The sequence below is a fragment of the Hyla sarda genome, chromosome 3 (genome assembly GCF_029499605.1).
Source record: "Hyla sarda isolate aHylSar1 chromosome 3, aHylSar1.hap1, whole genome shotgun sequence".
Lineage (NCBI taxonomy): Eukaryota > Metazoa > Chordata > Amphibia > Anura > Hylidae > Hyla > Hyla sarda.
The window spans coordinates 91,666,514-91,683,863 of NC_079191.1; the positions used below are offsets into that span (position 1 = coordinate 91,666,514).

A 17,350-nucleotide genomic window follows, 5' to 3' on the forward strand; every position below is an offset into this window, starting at 1 on the left:
CTGTGCATTGAGGACAAGTAGGGTTTGGTACACTGAGGACAACAGGACTCTTTACACTGAGGACAAGCAGGGCTCTGTGCAGTGATGACAAACAGGGCTCTGCACAGTGAGGACAAGCAGGGCTCTGTATACTGAGGACAAGCATGGCTCTGTACACTCTGGACAAGAAGGGCTTTGTACAGCGAGGACATGCAGGGCTCTGTACACTGATGACAAGAAGGGCTCTGTACACTGAAGACATGCAGGGCTCTGTACACTAAGGACAAGCAGGGCTCTGTGCACTGAGGACAAGCAGGGCTCTGTACACTGAGGATAAGCAGGGCTCTGTGCACTGAGGACAAGCAGGGCTCTGTACACTGATGACAAGCAGGGCTCTGTACACTGAGGATAAGCAGAGCTCTGTACACTGGGGACAAGCAGGACTCTGTGCAGTGAGGACACGCAGGGCTCTGTACACTGAGGACAAGCAGGGCTCTGTACACTGAGGACAAGCAGGGCTCTGTGCACTGAGGACAAGCAGGGCTCTGTGCACTGAGGCTCTATGACACGCTCCCAGTTCACACAGCAGGATGATTGACAAGACTGCACAGAGCCCTGCTTGTCCTGCCCTCACTTCCTGTATTTGGCCTCCCCACAGAGACACACAGGTAATAGCTGCAGGGACAGTATTTTTCCACACAAAATATACACTTTTTTTTAATTTTATTTTACCAATGTTACAAATATATCTGGTGGCCCAGTACAGGAGTTGTATCCCTGTACCCTTGCTGTCTTGTCAGGCGGACTCAATTTTGGTGTCCCCCTGAGTCCCTCTTTAACCCCTTAACGACAATGGACGTAAATGTACTTCATGGTGCCATGGTATATTTACGCTCCGCCATGACCACGAGCACCGGACCGGTGTTCGCGTCATGCATGGTAGGGCCCGACTGCTATCAGCAGCCAGGGACCCGCTGGTAATGGCAAACATCCGCGATTGGGTGGATGTCCGCCATTAACCCCTCAAATGCCTTGATCAATACAGATCACGGCATCTCCCGCAGCGCTGCTGCGGGGATCCGATCATCCATAATGGTGGACGGATGTCTCCTCCCCTGCCTCCATCCATCTTCAGGGGTCTTCTGCTCTGGTCTGAGATCGAGCAGACCAGAGCAGAAGATCACTGATAACACTGGTCAGTGCTATGCCCTGTTCATAGCACTGAACAGTATTAGCAATCAAATGATTGTTATAAATAGCCCCCTATGGGGACTATTAAAGTGTAAAAAAAAAAAAGTAAAAAGTAAAAAAATGTCAAAAAATCCCCTCCCCCAATAAAACGTAAATGATAAATTTTTCCCATTTTACCCCCAAAAAAGCATAAAAAATTTGTATAAACATATTCTGTATTGCAGCATGCATAAAAGTCGGAACTGTCAAAATATATTGCTAATTATCCCGTACGATGAACGGCGTAAACGTAAAAAAAGAAAAAAGTCCAAAATTGCTGCATTTTTGTCACATTTTATTCCCCAAAAAATTAATAAAAAATTTATTAAAAGTAAAACCTAAGCAAAAGTGGTACCAATAAAAATTACAGATCATGGCGCAAAAAATGAGCCCTCATACCATCCCAAATATGGAAAAATTTGAAAGTTATAGGTGGGGAAAATAGGGCAATTTCAAACATACTAATTTTGTTAAAACAGTTTGAGATTTTTTTTTTAAGCGCTACAATTATAGAAAAGCATACAACATGGGTATCATTTTAATCGAATTAACCCACAGATTAAATAAAACATGTCATTTTTACCATAAAGTGTACACCGTGTAAAAAAAACTTTCCAAAACTTGCTAAATTGAGGTTTTCTTTTCAATTTTCCCACATAAATAATATTTTTTGGGATGCGCCGTACATTTTATGGTAAAGTAAGTGATGTCATTACAAAGTAAAATTGGTGACACAAAAAACAAGCCCACATATGGGTCTGTGGATGGAAACATAAGAGAGTTATGATTTTTAGAAGGCGAGGAGAAAAAAAACAAAAATGCTAAAAAAAATGGGCCTGGTCCCTAAGGGGTTAATGTATGTCATACAAATGGTTAATTATACATTGTGTTGTCATTATAATGTCATTATACTGTTATAGGCCTTTAAATACTGTTACTAAGTGCTGTAACAAAGGAAGGTACCAGTAATCACATGACTTATAGGGTGACCTATGGGACCCCTCCAGAATCTCCCCCATATAAACCCTGGGAGGAGCTGGTTCAGTCTCTTGTGTAGTTGCTGCTGAGGAACAGTGAGGTCAAGTCCTGAGAGAGTGTCTGGTATCCTGAGGAGGCCTAAGGCCTACCACGCAGTCCCGCTTCCACTAATCCAGTGCCCACAGGTCAAAGTCAAAACCTGGTAAGCTACATACGGGGTAAAGTCAGTCTAGTCAAGTCAGTCAAGATCAGTCTGTATACAGTCAGCGTGGGCCTGCAGCAAATTGTCCAAATCCACAGTAAGTCCCAGTGAGCCCGAGAGTCTCTGAAGTCACTGGTCACCTTCTTGGAAGTAACTGAGCTGTCAAGACTATTACATCTGGTGTCAGAGTCATTACTTGCCCCGTGCCTAGCCCAGGATTCAGCGGTCATACCTTCGGCTGGTGCAGAAGTTAAACCACACCCTGGCATCACGAATAGAAGAGGTTAATGCCATCTGCCTCTAGGGTAATAACATCTGCCCTCATCACACCCTCACCACATATACATATAATGTTATTTTCTTCATTGTATAAAATGTTTTTGCAAACGACAGGTCCACTTTAATATTGTCATGAAAATGTTTAGTAGACACAGATGAAATATGAATAGGACAGTAATATATCAAAGACCTAATGCATTTCAGGAGTCTGTAACCACTTATAGCTATGTAATAGGCCTAATTGTTCTTGAGATGTTACAATCTAAACACTTTCAATAGTTTTCTCCTCTTCCTACCAGTCATTAGGACACAATAAGTCAGGTCTTAGGAAAGTAAGTTGTTGTAAGTGGGCAAATAGCTCAGCACCTGGTCTCTCAATTCATCAACCTCTACATAGCCCATTTCTTAAGAAAACAATACTATACTATAGATATGACATTTACCTCCAAACAAAAGAAACACCTCCAGAGATTTGAGTCAACTGAAGTTTTAACAATTTCCATTCAGATCTTTTCTTTGTACCTGTGTTCCTCCTCTTTGTGGAATATGTCTTGTTATGTTGTTATACATACCATTCTTTTATACACTGCTCAAAAAAATAAAGGGAACACTTAACCCCTTAAGGACTGAGCCCTTTTTCACCTTAAGGACTCGGCCATTTTTTGCAAATCTGACCACTGTCACTTTAAACATTAATAACTCTGGAATGGTTTTAGTTATCATTCTGATTCCGAGATTGTTTTTTCGTGACATATTCTACTTTAACGTAGTGGTAAAATTTTTTGGTAACTTGCATCCTTTCTTGGTGAAAAATCCCACAATTTGATGAAAAATTTGAAAATTTTGCATTTTTCTAACTTTGAAGCTCTCTGCTTGTAAGGAAAATGGATATTTCAAATAATTTATTTTTTTATTCACATATACAATATGTCTACTTTATATTTGCATCATAAAATTGATGAGTTTTTACTTTTGGAAGACACCAGAGGGCTTCAAAGTTCCGCAGCAATTTTCCAATTTTTCACAAAATTTTGAAACTCGCTTTTTTTCAGGGACCAGTTCAGGTTTGAAGTGGATTTGAAGGGTCTTCATATTATAAATACCCCATAAATGACCCCATTATAAAAACTGAACCCCCGAAAGTATTCAAAATGACATTCAGTAAGCGTTTTAACCCTTTACGGGTTTCACAGGAATAGCAGCAAAGTGAAGGAGAAAATTCACAATCTTCATTTTTTACACTCGCATGTTCTTGTAGACCCAATTTTTGAATTTTTGCAAGGGGTAAAAAGGAGAAAATTTTTACTTGTATTTGAAACCCAATTTCTCTCGAGTAAGCACATACCTCATATGTCTATGTTAATTGTTCGGCGGGCGCAGTAGAGGGCTCAGAAGGGAAGGAGCGACAAATGGTTTTTGGGGGGCATGTCACCTTTAGGAAGCCCCTATGGTGCCAGAACAGCAAAAACCCCCACATGGCATACCATTTTGGAAACTAGACCCCTTGGGGAACGTAAAAAGGGGTAATGTGAACCTTAATACCCCACAGGTGATTCACGACCTTTGCATATGTAAAAAAAACAAAACATTTTTTTACCTAAAATGCTTGGTTTCCCTAAAGTTTTACATTTTTAAAAAGGGTAATAGCAGAAAATACCTCCCAAAATTTGAAGCCCAATTTCTCCCGATTCAGAAAACACCCCATATGGGGGTGAAAAGTGCTCTGCTGGCGCACTACAGGTCTCAGAAGAGAAGGAGTCACATTTGGCTTTTTTGAAGGAAATTTTGCTCTGGGGGCATGCCGCATTTAGGAAGCCCCTATGGTGCCAGGACAGCAAAAAAAACCCACATGGCATACCATTTTGGAAACTAGACCCCTCAGGGAACGTAACAAGGGGTAAAGTGAACCTTAATACCCTACAGGTGTTTCACGACTTTTGCATATGTAAAAAAAAATAAAAAAATGTACCTAAAATGCTTGGTTTCCCAAAAAATTTACATTTATACAAAGGGTTAAAGCAGAAAATACCCCCCAAAATTTGAAGCCCAATTTCTCCCGATTAAGAAAACACCCCATATGGGGGTGAAAAGTGCTCTGCTGGCGCACTACAGGTCTCAGAAGAGAAGGAGTCACATTTGGCTTTTTGAAAGCAAATTTTGCTCTGGGGGCATGCCGCATTTAGGAAGCCCCTATGGTGCCAGGACCGCAAAAAAAGCCCACATGGCATACCATTTTGGAAACTAGAGCCCTCGGGGAATGTAACAAGGGGTTAAGTGAACCTTAATACCCCACAGGCGTTTCACGACTATTGCATATGTAAAAAAAATAAAAAAATTTTACCTAAAATGCTTCTTTTCCCAAAAACTTTACATTTTTAAAAAGGGTAAAAGCAGAAAATACCCCCTAAAATTTGAAGCCCAATTTCTCCTGAGTACGGCGATACCCCATATGTGACCATTAACTGTTGCCTTGAAATACGACAGGGCTCCAAAGTGAGAGCGCCATGCGCATTTGAGGCCTAAATTAGGGATTGCATAGGGGTGGACATAGAGGTATTCTACGCCAGTGATTCCCAAACAGGGTGCCTACAGCTGTTGCAAAACTCCCAGCATGCCTGGACAGTCAACGGCTGTCCGACAATACTGGGAGTTGTTGTTTTGCAACAGCTGGAGGCTCCGTTTTGGAAACAGTGGCGTACCAGACGCTTTAATTTTTATTGGGGAGGGGGGCTGTGTAGGGGTATGTGTATATGTAGTGTTTTTTTTACTTTTTATTTTATTTTTTGTGTTAGTGTAGTGTAGTGTTTTTAGGGTACAGTCGCACGGGCGGGGGTTCACAGTAGTTTCTCGCTGGCAGTTTGAGCTGTTGCAGAAAATTTGCTGCAGCTCAAACTTGCAGCCCGATACTTACTGTAATCCTCCGCCCATGTGAGTGTACCCTGTACATTCACATTGGGGGGGACATCCAGCTGTTGCAAAACTACAACTCCCAGCATGCGCTGACAGACTGTACATGCTGAGAGTTTTAGTTTTGCAACAGCTGTAGGCACACTGGTTATGTATCACGGAATTTGTGACCTTACTCAGTGTTTCAAAACCAGTGTGCCTCCAGCTGTTGCAAAACTACAACTCCCAGCATGTACGGTGCATGGTGTAAGGTGACTGCTGGGAGTTGTAGTTTGCAACAGCTGGAGGCACACCGGTCGTGAAACACTGAGTTAGGTAAAAAAAAAACTCTAAGTTTCACAACCAGTGTGCCTTCAGCTGTTGCAAAACTACAACTCTCAGCAGTCACCGACAGCCAACGGGCATGCTGGGAGTTGTAGCTATGCAACCAGCAGATGCACCACTACAACTCCCAGCATGCACTTTAGCTGTTTGTGCAAGCTGGGAGTTGTAGTTATACAACAGCTGAAGGTACACTTTTCCATAGAAAAAATGTGCCTGCAGCTGTTGCAAAACCATAAGTCCCAGCATGCCCATAAGGGAATGCTGGGAGTTGTGGTGGTCTGCATCCTGCTGTTGCATAACTACAGCTCCCAGCATGCCCTTTTTGCATGCTGGGAGCTGTTGCTAAGCAACAGCAGGAGGCTGTAACTCACCTCCTGCTGCTGCTTCATCACAGGACTGTCCCTCGCCGCCGCCGTCGCTCCTGGGGCCCCGATCCCAACATTGACGCCGGGGATCGGGGTCCCCAGCACCCGGGGTCGTTTTCCCGCACCCGCTCACGCCCTCCGGAAGAGGGCGGAGCGGGTGCGGGAGTGACACCCGCAGCAGGCGCCCTGATTGGTCGGCCGGTAATCCGGCCGACGAATCAGGGCGATCGTGAGGTGGCACCAGTGCCACCTCACCCCTGCAGGCTTTGGCTGTTCGGGGCCGTCAGAGACGGCCCCGAACAGCCAGTAATTCCGGGTCACCGGGTCACTGGAGACCCGATTGACCCGGAATCGCCGCAGATCACTGGACTGAATTGTCCAGCGATCTGCGGCGATCGCCGACATGGGGGGGCATAATGACCCCCCTGGGCGATATGCCGGGATGCCTGCTGAACGATTTCAGCAGGCATCCGGCTCCGGTCCCCAACCGGCTAGCGGTGGGGGCCGGAATTCCCACGGGCGTATGGATACGCCCTGCGTCCTTAAGGACTCGGGATGCAGGGCGTATCCATACGCCCTGCGTCCTTAAGAGGTTAAACAACACAATGTAACTCCAAGTCAATGACACTGTCCACTCAGGAAGCTACACTGATTGACAATCAATTTCACATGCTGTTGTGCAAATGGAACAGACAACAAGTGGAAATTATAGGCAATTAGCAAGACACCCCAATAAAGGAGTGGTTCCGCAGGTGGTGACCACAGACCACTTCTCAGTTCCTATGCTTCCTGGCTGATGTTTTGGTCACTTTTAAATGCTGGCGGTGCTTTCACTCTAGTGGTAGCATGAGACTGAGTCTACAACCCACACAAGTGGCTCAGGTAGTGCAGCTCATCCAGAATGGCACATCAATGCAAGCTGTGGCAAGAAGGTTTGCTGTGTCTGTCAGCGTAGTGTCCAGAGCATGGAGGTGCTACCAGGAGACAGGCCAGTACATCAGGAGACGTGGAGGAGGCCGTAGAAGGGCAACAACCTAGCAGCAGGACCGCTTGCTCCGCCTTTGTGCAAGGAGCACTGCCAGAGCCCTGCAAAATTACCTCCAGCAGGCCACAAATGTACATGTGTCCACTCAAATGGTCAGAAACAGACTCCATGAGGGTGGTATGAGGGCCCAACATCCACAGGTGGGGGTTGTGCTTAGAGCCCAACACCGTGCAGGACGTTTGGCATTTGCCAGAGAACACCAAGATTGGCAAATTCACTACTGACGCCCTGTGCTCTTCACAGATGAAAGCAGGTTCACACTGAGCACATGCACCATGGAGAATGTTCTGCTGCCTGCCACATCCTCCAGCATGACCGGTTTGGCGGCAGGTCTGTAATGGTGTGGGGTGGCATTTCTTTTGGGGCCGCACAGCCCTCCATGTGCTTGCCAGAGGTATCCTGACTGCCATTAGGTACCAAGATGAGATCCTCAGACCCCTTGTGAGACCATATGCTGGTGCGGTTGGCCCTGGGTTCCTCCTAATGCAAGACAATGCTAGAGCTCATGTGGCTGGAGTGTGTCAGCAGTTCCTGCAAGAGGAAGGCATTGATGCTATGGACTGGCCCGCCTGTTCCCGAGACCTGAATCCGATTGAGCACATCTGGGACATCATGTCCCGCTCCATCCATCAATGCCACATTGCACCACAGACTGTCCAGGAGTTGGCGGATGCTTTAGTCCAGGTCTGGGAGGACATCCCTCAGGAGACCATCCGCCACCTCATCAGGAGCATGCCCAGGCATTGTAGGGAGGTCATAAGGGCACGTGGAGGCCACACACACTACTGAGTCTCATTGTGACTTGTTTTAAGGACATTACATCAAAGTTGGATCAGCCTGTAGTGTGGTTTTCCACTTTGATTTTGAGTGTGACTCCATATCCAGACCTCCATGGGTTGATAAATTTGATTTCCATTGATAATTTCTGTGTGATTTCGTTGTCAGCACATACAACTATGTAAAGACGAAAGTATTTCATATGATTAGTTCATTCATTCAGATCTAGGATGTGTTATCTTAGTGTTCCCTTTATTTTTTTGAGCAGTGTATTAGTACCTAGGGGTGTAAGAATGCTGGATGACATTAGTTGCCACCCTGCATCCCAAAAAATAAAGACATAAATGAGAAATTGCTGAATAGCAGACAACAGCTCAAGGACTAATATACCATTTTCAAATTTATTAGAGTTTTAAGTGTTATTTAAAACATTATATAATAGTATTCCCCATTATATGGCCTTGTAGGGTGCAGAAAAGGATGTCTCTGGAAGACTGTGTGCATCCATTTGTTACACAGGTAACCTATAGATGTTGGTGAGTTTGTATTGGTGAATGTGCTTTAAAGGGGTACTCCGGTGGAAAACAATTGTTTTCAAATCAACTGGTGCCAGAAAAGGTAAACAGATTTTTACATTACTCCTATTTATAAAATCTTAATCCTTCCAGTACTTATCAGCTCCTGTATGCTCCGGAAGTAGTTGTATAGTTCTTTTCAGTCTGACCACCGTGCTCTCTGCTGACACCTCTGTCCATGTCAGGAACTGTCCCGAGCAGGAGAGGTTTGCTGTGGGGATTTGCTCCTACTCTGGACAGTTCCTGACACAGACAGAGGTGTCAGCAGAGAGCACTGTGGTCAGACAGAAAAGAACAACTCAACTTCCTCTGTAGTATACAGCAGCTGATAAGTACTGGAAGGATTAAGATTTTTTTAATAGAAGTATGTAAAAATCTGTTTAACTTTCTAGAGCCAGTTGATTTGTATATATATATATATATATATATATATATATATATATATATATATATATAACCTTTAAAGGGGTTTACAGTACATTTTATTGATGGCCTGTCCTCAGTATAGGCCATTGCCTTAAATATCTGATTGGTTGGTTGCCGACACCCAGAACATCACTGATCAGCTAGATACACAGTGAATGGAGCTAGAACAGACAGCTGCATCTCCTCTCCAATGAGGTGCAGTGACCTAGCACAGCCACTAGACCATGTACGGCGCTGTCTTCTCCGCCTCTATTTACAGTATATTGAGGGAAAAATGTACATAATACTAATGCACAAAATGCTCATGTGGAAAAAGGCCAAGGCTCTGATTACATTATCATTGATCCTTCCATTGGAGATAAACATTGGGAGTTCTATATTGTCAGAAAAGCAAATTATTTGAGCATTTGTGGTGATATCTATTTTCACTGCTGTGCAATGATGAATAACAATATATATATATATATTTTTTACAGGGTGCATGGTTACAGGGCGCTGTATATATGGTGAGGGTTCAAAATACAAATTATAAACACAAACATGGGTACAATGAACGGGACACAATAAGTGACAGACTAATATAGATGGAGAGAGGGCGCTTCCCACAAAGGCTTACAATCTACAAAGGGATGTGAAGGAAACAATAGGTGAGGAAGCCAGATGGTCATCTGTATCCAGTTAAAGGGGTACTCCGGCAAAAATGTTTATTCTCTCCATACGCCTGGGCTGCCTTGACTTATCTCCTGCCGCTTCCCTGGTGCCACCAGTATCACTGTCCCATCCTCTTGTGTGGCCTTACTCCTGAAGTATTGATCCCCAGTCTTCTTCCTGGTGCCAACACTCAACACTACAGCTCAGCTAATTGCCGGCCACATTGCAGTACTGCTTCAGCAAATGATAGGTTGAGTGGCAGTGGGACGTATTGGGCCTTGGCACTAGGAAGAAGGCTGGGACTCAATTCTTTACACTGCCACTTATCACTGGCCGAGGCAAGACACCAATGTGGCCAGTGATTGCTGAGCTGCAGTGTTGTGTGTTGGTCTCCAGAAGCAGGAAGAAGGCCACACCAAAGGACAGGACAGCGATACTGGTAAGCCCAGGCATATGGAGAGAATAAAAAGCTTTGCTGGAGTACTCCTTTAAATATGCAGACATTCATAGAGCAATACTATGGCAGCAAGGTTATGGTAGGCTGTAGGCTTTCCTGAATTGATGGGTTTTCGGGAAGGGAGCAGAAGGAAGACATAGCTGGAATCTTGGGTAGCAGAGATGTGGCATCCGGACTAGAAAGGTAGATTTGAGCATCACCAGCATAGAACTTGAAGCCATGAGATATTATGATTTGTTAAAGGCCAAAAGCATAGATAGAGAAAAGTAGGGGCTCCAGGAAAGAGCCTTGGGGGACTCCAACATGGAGAGGGTGAGGTGAGGAGGTGGTATGTGAGTGCGAGACTCTGAATGTATGGTTGGTGAGGTGTGAAAGCCATAATTGTGATGCTAAGAGATGAGAGAGTTTGTAGCAGAAGGGAATAGTCTACTGTGTCAAAGGCAGAAGAAAGCCTGAGGCTTTGGTGGTCAGCAGATCTTTCAAGGTAGACTATGATATAAAATGACATCAATCCAGGATGGCACTGCTGTGTGCATGCTGTCAGTACTTCTGAGCTGGCCATAGCGTCATAGAGATAAATACCAATAAAGGCAATAGAAATTGTTCACTTGCTGCTTTTGTAACTAATAGTCCAAGCAGTACTGAAGTTGTCTCTTATCATATAATCTCCAGCTTATTGTGGTTTCCTAAGTATTTAGACTTATCCTGTCAGATTCTTCAGTGAGGAATCCCGGAGTCTCTGTCTGAACTTGTACCAAGAACATGCCAGCCCACATCCTATATAATGACACCTTTCTTGTTAAGCTGCATTTCTGTGTACACTAATTTAGGAGAGTCAACACAACCTTTTTTAGTACAACACTTTATGAGTGTACAATGCACTATAAATTATGTTATCTTGTAATTGTAGGGAATCTGCGGCTGAGCAGCTGATCTGGAAGTCTTAAGGCATCTATAAACATAAAGATTGTTGCACACTACAACACTAAGTCCTAATACAGTAAAGCATTACACCATTGATACCAAAATCATGAGAAACAATCTAACAAAATATGTTTAATCATCAGAAATTTTTTTTTTAAATGTTGGTTGATTTATCATAATAATGAATGGTGGACAATAATGAGAAAAAAATATGGTCATATGTGGATATGGAAAAGCTTGTTGTTTAAAGCAGAAACCAATTATTCCCTTGTTCAGTGTCCAGGACTAAAGCAGTGAATATTAATGAAGCTACAATGATGGGTCTGGTCTGTTCTTTGTAAGGGTACGTTCACACTGAGTAATGTGAACGGAATCTCCGCTCACAGAATTCCGCGAGTGGAGATTCCATCTGGTGGCCACTGCCGAAATACTTTGGCAGTAGGACCGCGTGGCCCTGCGGGTCCCCATTGACGGCTATGCAGTGCTCGCGGACTTCTACGCAACGAATGAATGTGTTCTTTCTTTGCGCAGATCAATTTCAGCAGCAAAATTGTCCACGGTTGAACTTCCTCAGTGTAAGCGGGTCTCACAGAAGACCCATTCTCACTGATGTTAATGTTCACTGCGCGTAATTCTCCTCACGGAGTTCCACAGGAATTACGCAGTGGGAACATACCCTAAGAAAATGACTTTCCAGTTATGAGAAATGGACCCACAAAAATCAAATAGATGATATGGACTTTTCCAAAATATCTGCCTTCAATTGGTGACTGTCACCAATCGAAGGCAGATATATGGTGACTTTCAGGCTCAGGAGTTGAGCCCCCTCTAAATGGTGTGGATGCTGGCTACCATTGACAGCTGACACCCACCATCAGCAGCTAGGGTTGGACATCATTTTGATCCCACTGTTCAACCCCCTAGATGCTGTGATCAAAAACGACTATGGCATCTAGGAGGTTAAATGCTGGGTACTGCACCTGATAGGCCTCCGATTGCTTTCTCTCCTAAGACACAACCACAGGGTTCCATCATCTAAAAAACATCTAAACTACAATAAAAGTTAATTGCTTAATTCATTTCCACAAGCTTTTAAAATATAAAGTTATTTATCCCTAATCATGAATGCTGTAAATAAAAGAAACAACAGTACTGTAATTAAAAAGTCCCATTTGTGCCAAAATGATAACAATAAAAGATCTCTGTGCAAAAAATTACATTTTGCAGGATTTCGACAATATGGTAATGCAGAGGAATATCCACGCAAAAAGGTTTTGATGTTTCAAATTTAATAAAACATTAAAAAAATTATATGAATTGGTTATCCTTGAAATTGTATAAACTCCCTGAATAAACAGCTTAAAAAACAAAGCCTCCAGAAAAGCTGCAGATTTGTTTATTATTTTTACTTTCACCTCACAAATATTCATTTCTTGTTTCACATGACATTGTATAGTAAAATAAAGGATGCCATTCAAACTAGTGGCCCCCAAAACCAGCCCATATACAGCTCATTCGAAGGATAAATAAAACAGATATAACATTTGGATGCGGGGAGTTCAAAACTAATATTAAAAAAAGGGATATTTGGCTACATCTTGAAGGGGTTAAAAAGGGTGGCAAAGTATGTAATTAGCATATAATTCATATATGTATATACGTGGAACATTTCTCCATCTCATTGTGACTCACGGTACCATTTATCACCTTGATGTTACCAAACAGAGACAAACAGGGTGATGATTTCTTAACCCTACATTAGGTATCATTCACAGAGGAGAAGGAAATAGCCTCAATTTCTTTTATACCATATATAGGGTTCAAATGTGTAGCAATACTGATTATTTATTTGAGCATTTTAAAGGTGTCCGACAGGTACATAATAATTCTACAACCAAATCCATGTAATACACTCATACCATTCTGCTATCTGTCTGCAATTGTACTTGCATCTTGTCTATATGTCTTATCATTGTTAGCCTTCTATGTGACATAAGGTGTACATATAGCTGCCTATAGGGATAGTACCATATTTTTCGCCGTATAAGACGCACTTTTTCTTCCCAAAAACTGGGGGGGAAAAGGTGGTGCGTCTTATATGGCAAATACACATTAAAACCCTGTCATATCGCAGCGGTCCCTGCGGCCATCAACGGCCGGGACCCGCGGCTAATACAGGACATCACCGATCGCGGTGATGCCCTGTATTAACCCTTCAGACGCAGCGATCAAAGCTGACCGCCGCGTCTGAAGCGATATTGAAATTAATCCGGCTGCTCAGTCGGGCTGTTCGGGACCGCCACGGTGAAATCGCGGCATCCCGAACAGCTTACAGGACACCGGGAGGGACCTTACCTGCCTCCTCTGTGTCCGATCGGTGAATGACTGCTCCGTGCCGGGATCCCCTGCATGGCTGGCGCTCTCCTTTGTCGCCATCACGTCGTCGCGCATGCTGTCCCGTCATCCAATAGGAGCGGCGTGCGTAGCGACATGATGGCGGCGATGGAGAGCGAAGATCCCGGGCAGCAGAGATGTCCCGGAGTGACGGGGACACCCCGGGGACAGCGAAAGAGGGCGACATCCCGGGCAGCAGTGACGGGTCTGGAGCGGCTGGGACACGTGAGTATTACCTCCTATACTAGTGGTCTTCAACCTGCGGACCTCCAGATGTTGCAAAACTACAACTCCTGGCATGACCGGACAGCCAACGGCTGTCCGGGCCTGCTTGGAGTTGTAGTTTTGTAACATCTGGAGGTCCGCAGGTTCAAGATCACTGTCCTACACTTTACATTGTATTTGGTTCAGAATCTTTTTTTTTCTAGATTGTCCTCCTTTAAAATTGGGTGCGTCTTATATGCCGGAGCGTCTTATACGGCGAAAAATACGGTAACTTACTTCATAGGGATAAAAAAAAGACCAAAAAAGACCATCAAGTTCAACCTATAACCCTAATGAGTCCCTACTGAGTTGATCCAGAGGAAGGCAAAATACCCCTCATAAACCCTCATAGATGTATATGCAAACACCTCAATCCCCTTCCCCTCCTAAGTTCGGGACTTGAAGACTGTCCTAGAGTCTTGAGAAGTCCCATTGGGTCATGGTGAACTTTTGGCTGGAATACCCTGAAAGAACAAGTGATCTGAGTTGTCCCATCCACATTACAGCATCCTTATACACAACCAGCCTATAGACCTCTATAGTCACTGCGGAGCTCAAGCCTTTGTACTTCGTCCTGTAAACCTACGCTACATACACACCTCCAGCCCCTTCATCATTGTTATCAGTCAACCACCATAGAGTAAACAGCACCTTATAGATCTAAAGAATAGCAGATCTAAGTTAGTCTTTCATGCTCATCTGAGACCCGTTATTCTTTAATATGTCGTTTCTAGATCCCTGTACAAATATAGACATTTTAGAATAACCCCAACATAATCGCACTACAAATACTACTACACATATCTAATACCGCAATGAAAGATGACGATACAGCAGGTATTTACATTGCCCGGTATGTGGGCAGCATCCAAGTTATTATGGCCAATGCAGAGTATATAAATATATACAGATAGCAATGTTTTACCTGAAAGTTCTGCGTTCCCTGTTGCCTCTTATACCGGAGCAGACAGAAGTGTTTTACTCTCTAAATGTATGGAGAAACACGAGACAGCTATTGTGCACGGCGCTGTACTCTGTCATTACGGAGACGTCTACACTACCGGTTTGACAAGTTTTAGCACAGTTATAACTGGCTGTTTAAATACTGCTAAAAACATACTTGTAACACCCACATTTTGTATACATGCATTGGAACTTGTTATAAATAGTAAAATCCCACTGTTGTGTCTCTACATCGAGATTCCTATACAAACTGTCCACAATATACATCGCATTTCCTACAACGCTAGACAAATAGCCCCTGAGAATCGCGCAGGTTTAGGAATATTTACTGTGGCGTTTTCGGTATTTTTTTCCCCCCTTGTATGCAAACACGCACATTCCTGCTGCATGGAATGACTACAACAGAGAGAGGATGGAGTCTGAAAATTACTAGTTGTAAATAAGGGAAACTTAGAAGAGACAATGGCACCTCCTGTTGGTGTGATATTGCTTTATGCCACTACATGATTTCATTCTAAAAGGTTCCAACTTGTAGCCCCCCCACACTAAATACTAGAGCTGGGCAATGTTTCCCTTCTAAGTTTCTTCTACTTCGATGGAGTTCTTTGTGGTGCTTTAAAGGATTACTCCGCTACCCAGCGTCCGGAACATTGAGTTCCGAACGCTGTGTGCGGGCTTCTGTGTTCACGCCCGCCCCCTCGTGATTTCACGCCCCGTCATGTGATGTCACGTCCCACCCCGTCATGTGACATCATGTCCCGCCCCTTCAATGCAAGTCTATGGGAGGGGGCGTGACAGCCGTGGCACCCCCTTCCCAAAGACTTTCATTGAGGGGGCGGGACATGACATCACGAGGGTCGGGCATGAACACGGAAGCGTTCGGACGTTGGCGAGCGGAGTAACCCTTTAAGGTCCCAATACACTTTAATACAGTGGTCTCCAAACTGTGGCCCTCCAGATGTTTCAAAACTACAACTCCCAGCATGCCCAGACAGCCGTTGGCTGTCTGGGCATGCTGGGAGTTTTAGTTTTGAAACATCTGAAGGGCCAAAGTTTGGAGACCACTGCTTTAGTAGAAAGCAAACTTGTGCATGGATTTCAACTGCATGAATTTTTAGCTGTCTGGCAGCAGCTTACCTCACCTGTACTTATTCACGACACATGAACATACAGCTGACCCAAACTTTCACGTGTATGGGGTGAACAGGGGAGATAGCTGTCGGCCGAATGAATGTTCATCCCACAGCTATTAAAGGTGTATGGGTACCTAAAGTAGATTGAGCCTGAGGCCGATTGTGTGGCTCCATAGCAGTCAGAAGGTCTTTATGGAAGGTATCCCTGTATATATTGCCAAATTATACTTTAAGTGTACTTGTCACTAGATAAAAAAAAAAATATGCTCCAGGTTTACTGTTTAACTGGTTTTAATCCTGCCCGTGTATTTTAATCCTGGTTTTTATCCTTTTATGGCCCCAAATTCCCTTGTTTATGTTGTTCACACTGCATGCAGTTCACTGAGGAGGAGGGGGCATTCCCTTGCTTGCCCTCACATGTCATGTGGAAACTTCCTCCCTCACTCTGCTGACAACTGTCTGCTCTGTGCACTGTGGCTCTGTGACACCCCAACCTCCCCCGCCCCCACCCCACATATGTTATTTCTAGCACAAAAAACATTTGTGTGGTATCCCAGTACCGGAGTGCGTCCTATCAGGTAAACATTGCTTCAGGTGATGCTTTAATATTTGTTATGAACTTTGCCTGTTAATTTATATGGTGTATGGTTAGTGTATGGTTTAGGAAATGTTGAGGACATTTGTTAGAAGGCATGATGCAGAGCACCCATGTAACCCTGGTTTCCCAATGGGAGGCCCCCTAGCTAAGCCATATATTGTGTAGGGGGAAGGAGCTATTCGTTTTATCCTGGCTCTAGGCTAGAGACTAGTGCAGAGCTCAGTGTGAGCTTTAGTGTGGAGAAGAGACAGCAGGAGTTTGAGGTGATTTAAGGGAAGCCTAAAACAAATTTATAAGTAAGCGACTGCACTATTCTGCAAGTGTTCCCCGCCAAGGAGGATTCAGACATTCCGAATTATGAGCATAATACCCAGTGAGTCGACGGGCCACACAGAGATAGTTCATACCCTGGTGACATAGCATTAATTGGACATTAGCATTAGCATTATTCCCTCGCCTGGCCCTTTGGATAGGGGATAAGATGTATTAGGGCCGGAGTACCCTTTAAGAACACAGACAATTTCATTTATGCATTTTTGTTTTTTCCTTTTTAATTTTTTTTTTATCGTCAGACACATGATTTTATTTATTTTTTTACACATTTATAGTTCCCACAGGGGACTATTTATTGCAAAGGCATAGCACTGATCAGTGTTTTCTGCTAGAAGGCACACCAGGGAAGAAGAGCGCAGCAGCCGGCCAGAGCAGGTGAGTGGAGCTCCACTGACCATCTAAAAACACATCGGACCCCTGCGATTGCACTGCGGGTGGTCTGATGTGTGTCTGTATTAGGGAATTGACCGATTATTATCGGCCGATGATCACGATTTTGGGCATTATCGGTATCGGCAATTACCTCGGTATCGGCCCTAAAAAAAC

General features: G+C 44.0%; 1 protein-coding gene and 1 long non-coding RNA gene across 5 annotated transcripts in view; one reads left to right on the forward strand and one right to left on the reverse strand.

Annotated features, from left to right (window-relative positions):
* ARHGEF4 (Rho guanine nucleotide exchange factor 4) overlaps positions 1-17,350 on the reverse strand; it is a 212,776-nt gene that overhangs the window by 123,706 nt on the left and 71,720 nt on the right. The window lies entirely within an intron of this gene.
* Positions 1-17,350, forward strand: part of LOC130361515 (uncharacterized) — a 124,732-nt gene that overhangs the window by 62,023 nt on the left and 45,359 nt on the right. The gene's annotated exons all lie outside the window — the stretch shown is intronic.